Here is an 8,715-nt window from a genome sequence, read left to right on the forward strand (position 1 = left end):
AACTTTGGTGTTTAAAAAAGCACGGCTGCGAAGTAGGCCTAATAACAGCAATTCCTACATAAGCTTACCGGTGTGATCCCGCAAAGCAAGTGCGATAAAAAAGGTGTTTTTTTCCCTTTCGTATTGCATTCGTGATACACATGCGAACTGAATTCTACCGCGTTACGGTACATGTTGTCTATAAAATTACACTTTCATCATAGGGGATAAGGCGTTAATAGTTGTCGCAAAATTGTCAATAATTTAATAGATTTATAATTATAAATATGCCTACCATTGATAAGCTTAAAACTTTAATATTTTTCTCTCAGTATTTTTTCGGTCACTTTTCTGCTGACAGAGTACGCATGCGCATATTTCACTGACGGATGGAAGTACTGCACCATAAAAGGAATATTTACATTAATGTAAAATGTTTTACTATGCGTTTCTTCCTATACTGTGTGAATCCCGAAAATTTTAAAAAATTAAGTACCGCACTGAATAGTTTTTATGCCAAATTCACGCAGTTGTACTATGATTATGAATATTCTTGATAAAAATAATATTTCTGTCGTTATTGTATGCTTACAAACGAAACAAACTGCAATGGAATCCTTAAAATCAGTATTTTGGATTCGATTTAAGTCAGAAGAGAAATTAAACCCAACAAATCTACACCTTTCAGATTATTATGATGCACACGACAGGACCTCTTCTCTTTTATGAAAGTGTATTTCTATGAATATTCTACAGTGTGTTGTCTCTCCAATAAACAAGTAAAGACATGTGTACAATGGCTTAATTTCCTGTGGTAATACTTGCATACCACACCAGATATCTGAAATACATAACCTGTAAAAGGTATGGACTCAAACTTCTTTTATGCCTCACAAAGTTGGAAAGTACTGAGCACTCAAAAGTATATTTATTTATTTATTTATTTATTTATTTATTTATTTATTTATTTATTTATTTATTTATTTATTCTACGCTTTCAACGAATTTACAGATTGATTCAAAGTAATATTATTCGGGATTCACACAGTATAGGAAGAAACGCATAGTAAAACATTTTACATTAATGTAAATATTCCTTTTATGGTGCAGTACTTCCATCCGTCAGTGAAATATGCGCATGCGTACTCTGTCAGCAGAAAAGTGACCGAAAACGATTCCAGTCTTGCATCAGTTACATTAAGAAATATTATGTCTATTTACAATGTCCACAAAGTACATGAAATTGTAACTGCAAATCTGCATCCGACATCAGTTCTGACAAGCTGTTTATTTGTATGCCGTATAATACTGTTAAAATGCCTTCGGCATGGGCGTAAGTGTTACCTGTTGGAGACAAAGACGGTGAAATAGATCTATGTTTATGGTCAAATCTTTTCAACTCCTCGACGTCGTCAAATGATAAAAATCATGTACCGTTACGTAAACTTGAAAAGAGAGAGAGTAAGCTCGAGGAAAATATCTATCACTTCACTGTACAAAAAGAAGAAGTCTATGACCTCTCCCCTACAAACCAAAAGCAAAGTGCGCTTTTATGATGCATGTTACGTAAAAAGAAATATTGGTTCGGAGAAGGACTGTGTGGGGGAGATTGACCTTTACATTCCTACAGACGATATCGATGTTACTGAATTGACTTGCCAAATTCTAACGTCTGTTTGTTGAGGAAGAAGGCCTTCGAATCTCCAAAATAGTAAGTGTATAAAAGTGTGACACACCGCCCATGCTCCATCAACGATCTCAGATTCGTGCTACAAGTAAAACAGATCAGAGGGGCTACTTGAAACACTCTTCAGTCCCAACCCCGGCTTCATAATAACTGGTAAGGGGTGGACCATTTGATATCCTTGGGGGGGAGCTTGGAAGATTGGTGGAGAGCCATTATTTTTTTTCCCACCTGCTTCACCATGAATTATTTTTTTTCTACAGGGCATATGCTGGCAACTTTTTTTTTCACTTTATCTTCTTCGAGATATATTTTTTTTTACCAAATTTCGGTGCAATGTTTGTTTGCTTGGTTTTTCACACCCAATAACAAGATGCTGTTCTATCGCACACAGACTATATTCAAGAAACTAAATAAAGATATGTAAATACATGTACATTTTTGATTCACTTCACAAAAATATCAGTTAATAGATCTTATTTATACGATGGGTAACACACTGAAAATACAAATCAAACAACCTGATTACTGAGTTCTACATGAAGCATTATAAAACAAACTTACAGTGAAAACTTTTCTGAGAACATCACTGGTGTCATCAGAAGAGATGATGGTATCCTACATATATTTGTAAAATGATGTACATTTATGGCATTTACTTGTGCTTGAAAAAAATATGCCATTGTCTGACAAGTGTCCTGGTTTGAGTGATATTAGCAAGTTGAACAGTCCACTTGACTGACTGAGTCCACTTGACCCAGTTCATGGCAGGCTGTCTCTCTTCTTGTGGTATTTTGACAAAATCCATACATTCAGATTTACACATTTCTGGAAAACACTGGTGAGCAATTTCAATTTCAGCATACTTTCTCTAATCAGAAGGTCATGTATACTGTACAATTGTTCATATTCAGTGATTTGGAATATAAAGGAGATGACTGAGAGAAAAGCCGTCTGAAATAGTGTGAAAATCTTCCTCAATGAGACCACTTCAGACGAGTTCTTGTTTTCAGTCGCTGAAAGCTACAGTGATAGTAGCTGTAACTTTTGACAATTTTTCAGTGTTTTTGTTTGTGTATTTATTTCAGTTCCTCGTTTAATAAATTCTAAGTTATTGTTCCTCAAGCTTAAAATGGTTTATGCTTTATAAAACTCCAGAGCTACTGCTTGATTTTTATTGATGCTGCAGTGTGCATCGAACAATTGCCAAGATTTTTTTTCCGAGTCGCAATGGTCCATAATTGTTTTTCCATCAGCCACTTAAAGCCAGATCTTTTTTTCGAGCAACTCCACCTGGCATCATTTTTCCCCCAAATCTTCCAAGCCCCCCCCCAGGATATGAAATGGTCCACCCCTAATAAAAACGATTATGCAATGGTTCGGTGTAAAAAAAAATGATTTCCAATTACTTTTGCATCAAAGGCCCCTGTTTATGATGAAAGGTTAAGAGGTGCAAAGGTTCGAGAAAAGTGTGCAGAAAATACACACGCTTTCTCAACTGAATCGCCAAAGTCGATATCGATAACCGAAGGTTTCTGATTTCTATCAGAATAGCGTGAATATAAAGCACTTCAACAACTGACTTTACATTCATATAGAGTAAGATCAGGATACTGATGTAGCTTGCATTCTTTACACCCGTATCCACACGAGGGACAATGTCCATAGGTTCTTGAACCCACATACGGAATGGTTGCTCTGGAAATCAGGCCGTCGCAGTTACCGCACTGAAAAGTGAAATAGACAGTCAACTCTGGTTAGCCATATTTGACTTCATGCAACAACTAAAACAGTCAATAGGCAGCATCAAATCCTCCTTTTAAACAGTCTGGAATCTAGCCGTGCGTATTAATTTCGGCGGACCAAAGGTTTGCATTCGAACAGTTTGGCAATACGGTTATGTCCTAGACTGTTTGATCAAAAACATCGGGTATGTTCTAGTACACAAGGACCACTCAATAGTCGGGCAATGGTTTTTGTCTTCTTCAGCTTAGACCCCAACCTCATGAGCGAGATACCCCCGCACGGCCATAAGAATAACGCTTGGCATGGTGTCGGCATATTTTAAACGTAGATGTCAAAATTTTGCGATTTTTAGGTGGCACCTCGACCACATGTTCCATACGTGGAAGTATGGACACTGAATAGTACTCGAGAACAGAGTAAGTATACGAAGCATGGAAAACATTTTCACGGAGATGATTTCAAGGAAGGCCGATGATGAGCTTAAGGGAGCGTTCAATTACTCTGCAATTTCACTGCATTGGCTTCGCGCTCTATTACTGCAAATGGTTGTATTATGGCCGGGGGTGGCCCGACAAATTCCTCCTGCGCATCAGTCAAAATAAGTGAACCCCTACCCATTGTACCAAAAAATTGATGACCCCCCTTTCAAGATGACAAAAAATTCATGAACCCCCCCGCCCCCCCACCACCACCACATTGCTTGAGTAAAGCTGCACACACAAACACTTCGGGGGTATGGAGCGATATAATCCCAAAAAAAGAGCTTAGATTTTTTCAAATGACATTCCTGACCTTACAAAGTCAAAAGGTGTTAATGCTCATATTTCCCCTTCTGACTTGCTATAATTTTGAAATTACCCCAAAGGGGTTGGACAGAAATTACCGGTGGATCGCAATATTTTTGCGCAAGCATGTGTGTACAAAATTTTGATATTTGGATTTAATTAAAAAGCAGCTGTTGATAATGTTGATTCACTATACATATTATACATATATTTTCTCGTACATGTACGAGAAATCTATGTAATACTTTTTCAATGCAAAACTATATCTATGCATTTATAGATATTTGATAATTTACATAAATGTACTTAAATGAAATAGCGTTGTTACAACTGGCATACGGACAAAAAGTTTGACCTTAGAATTTAACCAAAAATGTCCATCCACTACACATGGGAGTCAATGATAAAATTGTGAATATTTTTTTTTCCAATGAAAAACTTGTATACTTGTGCATATACAGACGTTCAATAATTAACATAATTGTACTTGATTAGAATATGATGGTTAAAGGTGCATATTATGAGTACAAGAAATCTGATTATGGAATTTCACTGAAAATGTTCATCCACTATACATGAGAGTCTATGAGGAAAGTATGAATAAGTTTTTTCCAATACAAAAATAGGTAAACCCATATATTTATGTACTCTCGATTATTGATATCAATGTACTTGATTAGATTAGGGTGGTAACAAATGGATGTGTTTGCCAGAAATTGGATTTTGGAATTATACCAAAATGTAGATTCACTGTACATGGGAGTCTATGAGGAAAATATGAATAATTTTTTTCCAATACAAAACTATCAAGATCTGTGTATTTATAAAAATTTGATAAATTCATTTTAAATTTCTTAGTTAGCCTAGGATGGCAATGAAAATAAAAATCAAGCGAGCTTTTGCCCTTTTGCTCCACGCGGGGTTTCCGTCCCCGCCGAGCTCGCCTTAGGACACCTACGTTACCGTTTGACAGATGTACCGCCCCAGTCAATTCTGGTTATGTGTGCAAGATTGGATTTTGGAAGTTCACTGAAATTTTTATTCACTATACATTGGAGTCTATGAGAAAACCTTTTCGACAATGCTAAACTAAATTAATTTGTCCTTTTATAGGTGTTTGATAATTGATACAAATGTACTAGATTCAAATAGGGTATTTAAAAGTTCAGATGTGGACAACATTTATGATATTGGAATTTCACGTAAAAGTATTATTTAACTTTTCATGGTACTGGTAGTCTCAGTACAGGTAACATTGAAATAATTTCCCTGACAAAACTTGCTATATCTCTAATATGTAAGTAATAGGAATCGTTCATTGCCCTCAGTGCAGTGAGCTTGATTTACAATAAGACAAGCCTCAGAGTTGTCAAGTCAAGATGTTCATGTGACAGATAATTATACTTTTGTTCAGATTTACAGGTGAATAACTTCAGAGAATGAAATCATGCAACGAATAATTTTTATCTCCCAGAATATTTCTGAACACTGAAACTGCTTTTTGACGGGACGGATACTTATGAAAATTAAGTGACCCCCCTGAGCTGTCTGAAAAATACATGACCCCCCCCCTTGCAGTTTTCAAATTTGAGGTGACCCCCCCCCCTGGATTTTGCCGGCCCACCCCCGGCCATATTAACTGAACGCTCCCTAATGTTCTCTTACGTGTGATCATAACAACAATGTGGGGGAAAAACAAAAATAAGCAATAACAACTATAATTTCCAGTTTATTTGTCAGTAACAACTGATAACTCGAGAGCAGCTTTTGGTTTCTATGGAGCCGTTTCTGATCACCGTTCTCTCTGCCAACATTATATAGGCATTCAATTATAAACCTGAATTAAATTTGAATTCGATACTGTCACAATCAATTATAAAGAAACTCGATCAGCTAATATCTTTCAAGGCCTACTTGATTAGCTAATATATTTCAAGGCTTACTTTTACCAAGGGAAGAAGTGATTCATACTTACTGTTGAATGGGGAGGAGGAGGTGGCGGGCTTCTACGTCGTTGTCGTCCCCAGCCTTTGCCATCTTCAATCTGAAGACACAGAATGACGGCAATGCAGATCACTACCGCCAACTTCTTCATACTCTTTCCTAGAGGAAAGTTGGATATTGGAAAAGTTCAATTATAGAATAGTCTATCCACCATCAGCGACAAAAAGTCGGCGATAATTATCTTTCTCGTGAAATCCCTTGCAAACTGATTCTCCAAATTATTTTTGTCGGCAGAAACTGTACAAAAAATTCAAATTAAGATATCCCTCATTTCCGCACTTTGTCAGAAAGAAAACCCTGGTATATAACGGCACTCCATAATTTTCCGAGCGTATATACGTGTTCTCTGCAGACAAATTCCTTCGACAAACTTTTGTAGAATGAGGCATACACTAAATCTGTCTGCTATCTGGGTTTACACAATCCGCATGCGTGGAAGTGTTAGTCGATGTCTCCCGTCACGATAGTCGTCGCAGCTTTCATAGCTATTAACTGAGACTGGGTGATACTACGAAAACAATAGTTGTATAAAATGCTTGAAAGAGGATCTTTCAACAAAATATAACTCGGAACTTTCCCGGAAGTGTAAACGGATCTACCTGGAGTTTTCTTCATAAAATGCATTTACGAGTTGGCATCTTTTCATTAAATGATAACGTGGGGCATGGTTGGGGGCAACGGGGGGGGGGGGGGCATTGTCCATCATACCGCGACGGTGACATAAAATTGACGGTCTCGAAAACGAACTTGAGAATCGATTTATCTACACGGTCGTGCTCAGCGTCTAATCATCGTTGACGGCATACAGGTCTACTTTATAAATGACACATTTTGACCACAACACAATGCTGAAGAATGGTGAAAACGTTGCACATAACATAGCGTATCTTGATCACAATAATTTTTAATCAAAATACGCTACAATAAGGGGGTTGTTGCACATAGCACGGCGTATTTCGTTCACAATATTTTTGCAAAGATTCATTGTATTTTCCATAATTTGTTGACCCAAGGTTTCAATATTGGCAGGGTTCTGAAAAAGCAGTCGTAAGTTTCGTGAGAAAGAATTGTAAATTGAATACACATTTATGCAAATCACCCGATCTCCTTGATTCTGCTTTCTCCCGTTTCCAACTTTTCCAAAGAATATTACTTCACTCTGGTTGTCTCAAAGTTTGTGATATTTTCACATTTTATTCTTAAATAACCATACAATAGAAATAATTTTGTTTAGCGATAAAATGCTTACATTTGGAATGAGAATTTGGCCTATCGATACGAAAATTGATGTTTTTACTCTGAATATGTATCCACTTCATCCTTAAGTAAACTGTTGCTACCATACTAAACTTCAGATATTCTCTGCCTTTTTTGACAATGTAACCGTTAATGAGAAATATTGCTTTGAAAATAGTATGTTGTTTAAGGTGACAACGTCGGCCATTTTTTAATGAATTTTGTTTGATACAAGACACTACTTATATTGTTTGACATGTTGAAAGATACTGAATGAATGGATGACCATACATGTATTCGACCCCGGTTTTAGACACGATTTATGTAACCATCGCGAAAATGAATTAATGGTCATGACCATTAATTCATATTCGCGATGGTTTCATTTAATATGTCTAAAACCGGGATCGAATACACGCATGGTCATCCATTCATTATCTTTTAACATGTCAAACAATATGTATAGTATCTCGTATCAAACAAAATGAAAAATGGCCGACTTTGTCCCTTCAAATGCAACACCACTTGTCAACATCAAACAAGAAGAAAAGCATACTTTCGTTTATAGTGAAGTTACTAGCTTCCGATCGCTTCTGATGTTATGTGCCGAAGTTTAAGTTTGTGATGCATCAAACCCTGACACTTTTAAGCCCACCTGACTTCTCAAAAAAGAAAATCAAAATTACTCTATCTCAAAGGTTTAAATTAGCCTACTCCAACACAAAGACTCTTTGGTTGCTTGCAAAATAGCGACAGGGTGACAAATTGTGGTCATTCAAGTTTCCCTCCGACAAACTGCAACTTTAATGCTGCTATTACAATTTCAATTTTCAATTTACAAATTTGAATTGTCCACTTTTTATGGGGATGTGGCGTAATGCGTCTTTTTTACAACGAGGAAAAAAGTGTATTCCTTAAAGTCACGCGGTAATTTCGAGGGTAAGTTATTTCACCATTTAGGCCGAGAGAAAGTGACATTAAAACCGACACGCCTGACTTGCCAAGTTGAGAGACTCAACCTCACTTTATGGGACAAAGTTCTGTCGGCTACGGATCATATCGCAAACTTCAAATAAAAATGCATTATCTGAAGTTGATGAGTTTGTCAGCTGTCATTCATATCAACACTTTTTCTACATCTTTTGTTCGTTCTTTTGCGACTCTTTCAATAATACTGTTTATATCTAAGTTAGCAACCTTTGACAGACGTACCATATCCAAAAACACAAACCGAAGTGTAAGGAACAGTGGCGTTAATTTGGTAGAACACGGGGTTTATCT

At 36.7% G+C, this 8,715-nt stretch overlaps 1 long non-coding RNA gene across 2 annotated transcripts in view; it reads right to left on the reverse strand.

Annotated features, from left to right (window-relative positions):
* Positions 1–440: 440 nt before the first annotated feature.
* Positions 441–8,715, reverse strand: part of LOC139145567 (uncharacterized) — a 25,685-nt gene continuing 17,410 nt past the window's right edge. Inside the window, exons 3-5 of one of the 2 annotated variants that reach the window (XR_011554956.1) lie at positions 6,170–6,297; positions 3,234–3,390; positions 441–1,323 (exon numbers count right to left, since the gene is read on the reverse strand). This is a non-coding gene — a long non-coding RNA (uncharacterized lncRNA). Of the gene's footprint in view, positions 1,324–3,024; positions 3,391–6,169; positions 6,298–8,715 lie in introns of those variants that run through there. The other variant, XR_011554955.1, reaches the window with a different exon arrangement.

This window comes from Ptychodera flava, chromosome 12 (genome assembly GCF_041260155.1).
Source record: "Ptychodera flava strain L36383 chromosome 12, AS_Pfla_20210202, whole genome shotgun sequence".
NCBI lineage: Eukaryota > Metazoa > Hemichordata > Enteropneusta > Ptychoderidae > Ptychodera > Ptychodera flava.